Raw genomic sequence first — 2922 nt, 5'->3', positions numbered from 1 at the left:
GTGAGCTTGAGGAACTTCGTAAATGATGGGACAGATCCAGTTGCAGGGGGACAGGTTTTTTTCCTTCTCCCCCCCCCCCCCCCCCACTGAAATGTTGAAACATATGTGGTATGTGTTTATACAAGTTTACTTCTGCTCTTAATTCATTAATGAATGTGTTGCATCAATCCTCTATTTCTTTCTCCTCTTTAATGCACCGCATTGCTTTGACCACACATTTGTCACAGAGCAATGGAAAATCCTGTCACCTAGACTCTTGTTGGTTGCTTCCAAAATTTTCAGACACTTCAAACATCTCTTATTATCTCAGTAATTACATTGCAGTAACTTACTCTTTTTGTCAGTAAAGCTTGCCTTGCAGGTATTACAATCCCACATGTCCTCATTCAGATTTGATGCATTAGCACTAGTAGTACAAATTGTTTTTTTAGATCGACCTCTTGGTTTACTGCTGATGTTTGACATTGCAGAAGAAGCAGTGCCACCAGCGGTCAGCTGGCTGTGCCCTTTTTGCATCTTTGCTTGCTGTTGGAGTTGCCATAGTTTAAATGTCGGAAATCTTCTTCCAAGGGCAAAATAACTTCTCAACTTGGGTAGAAAATGTATCCTACCAAAGAAGATTCGGCAACATTTCTTGTAGTCTGACCACATAGAACAATATACCAATTAAAAATTTGCTATTAATTTTGTACAGCTCAGAAAAGACGTCAGCCTCGCTCGATATCAGCGTGCAAGCACACAAACTTAAGTAAAAAGGTATGCAAGCCACACCCTCTGTTCTCACTGCATGTCCCTCAAACAGCCCTGTAACACAAAGGCTCGTCCCAGTGTTTTTCAGCGACGTGTAGCGTGCACATCGTGTGAATGTAGCACATAAAACCCATTTCTGGCTGTGCTTACAATAATGGCGGACGTCGCCAAAACAAAAAAGAAAGGTCCGAGTGCTCTAATACAAATTCCTTATTATAAAAAAAAATTATCATTTAGATACCTGATGATGCTGACCTACCTTCAATAGGCCAGGATTTAGACAGTCTCATGGGTACCATTGGGACATTTGAAGAAACCCCGGTTGAAGAAGGTGTGAAGGACACAATCGATCAACCGATCACAAAAGATGCTGTTTCAGCTTCTGGGTAAGTTGCAAGGGGCAGTTCTGTGCTTTTATCACACGTGTGTTGTTTTATATTCGTTTATATCTACTTCTTGTGTATGTTTCATGAGCGAATAAGTAGAGTCTGCGAGTGGTGCATTTAATACTTCTGTGCTGTTTGTTTTCCAGTTTAAACATGTATATAATACATTTGAACTATAGGAAAATTACAGTAAAATTAGCATATCTTTATTTCTCACCACAAAAGACTAGGGAGGATGATTCAAGGGCTCATCCCCCCAAGTCAAAACTGGGGTTATATATGCTCCTCATCCCTCCCTGCATTGATGCCCTTTTTATCTGAGTTTTAAAGACTACCATAAGATATTTACTGTAAAGCTTCAATTGAAAAACATCACTAAGATGATCAGAAAGTGAGACTTGAAGCACAGTGTATAGGGTGCCTCCCCCACAAACAAAACGGTTACCCACAATAAACCAGTTTTTTAGATTTAAGTGTTTGATTTAAAAAGTTAATTTAAAGGGAATATACAACTTTCCTTTTGCTGTAATTTTCAGAAATGGATGGATTTGGCGGGTTAATATATTGTAGCAAATATAGTTACACTGAATTGTTTGAAGTATTGTGTTGGTAGATGCTGGAAAAAACCAAGAAAAACAATCATATTCTTGTAGTCTGGTTCCCTGTGAGGGGAAGATTTTACGGAGGCCAAGTGTCCAGGGAAAAAAACGTGCTTACATTTTACCACGGATGTGCAAGTGCCCTTTTCAAAAAATGTCAAACCCCCCCCCCCAATCAAAATGACCATGCTACGCCACTGCGATGTGTTTGGTATAGTGACTTTCCACTGTACATGTGTGCGCAAAGACAAGCTCTTAATCTCAGCGAATCGAATGAAACTTCAGTCGATATTAATGACAAGGTATCAATCTGGGCCACAATAATTTTGTTGAATTCTTGTTTCTCTAACACCTTTACCATTCACTCAAAATACAGAAATCTATTGCAGTGTTTTCTTAATTCTTGTATTTAAGCACATTTCACACAGAGCTCAATACACGGTACAGGAGTCATTAGTTTCTGTAGTTTTGTAAATGATGTTATAAAATGTTATCCTCCTTTGCCCAGTTTACATTCATTCACATGAGTGTACATGTGAAAAAGGAGGATACAAATTTATCTTGAATAACAAGTTTTTATTTATTTATTTATTTTGATAAAGCGATGAAATGCCGAAGGTCACTGACCAATCAGAGAGACGCATCTCACATGAATCCACATTAAAAGATGGGCAACTTGACATACATGTAGAAGAGGAATCTACTGTACAGACAACACCAACACATCCTAGTCAAGTAAGACACTTTTATATACTTAAGATAGATTAAATACTTTGCTTTTGCTTGCAGCTGCCATAAACGTTTGCTGATCTGAGATGCCTTTAAATTAAACAAGCCAATGAGTAAACTAGGCCAGCACGCCTACGAGTCAACCTATAAGAGATACAGCCTATTGATACCACATGTATCAGTAGTCAGCTGAAGCTGACTTCATATGAGTGGACTTACATTGGTCTACATTGCTTGGAACAGGCATTTTGTTCATTCACCTTTGACGTCTTTCAAGACAGTCAGTTGACAATAGGAAGATTCACAATACTCCATCTGAATTTGTAGTATGCACGGAGTAGCGCTTTGGGGGTGACTGATGATCTGGTGAGTGCCCTATTTTAACCAAATTTATGAACCAACAGTTTATAATTACTTAACTGTTTCTCCAACAACTTTCCTGCTTAATTGATCTACTC

The 2922-nt window shown here is 38.6% G+C and overlaps 1 long non-coding RNA gene across 1 annotated transcript; it reads left to right on the top strand.

The window, feature by feature from the left end:
• Positions 1–737: 737 nt before the first annotated feature.
• On the top strand, positions 738–2490 carry LOC119735221. The gene is made up of 3 exons (XR_005272143.1): positions 738–756; positions 988–1136; positions 2338–2490. It is a non-coding gene; the product is annotated as an uncharacterized LOC119735221 (long non-coding RNA).
• Positions 2491–2922: the final 432 nt, after the last annotated feature.

The sequence above is a fragment of the Patiria miniata genome, unplaced genomic scaffold, assembly GCF_015706575.1.
Source record: "Patiria miniata isolate m_02_andy unplaced genomic scaffold, ASM1570657v1 HiC_scaffold_10, whole genome shotgun sequence".
Lineage (NCBI taxonomy): Eukaryota > Metazoa > Echinodermata > Asteroidea > Valvatida > Asterinidae > Patiria > Patiria miniata.
The sequence above is the reverse complement of the archived record's forward strand: the minus strand, read 5'-3'. Positions and strand labels throughout refer to the sequence as shown.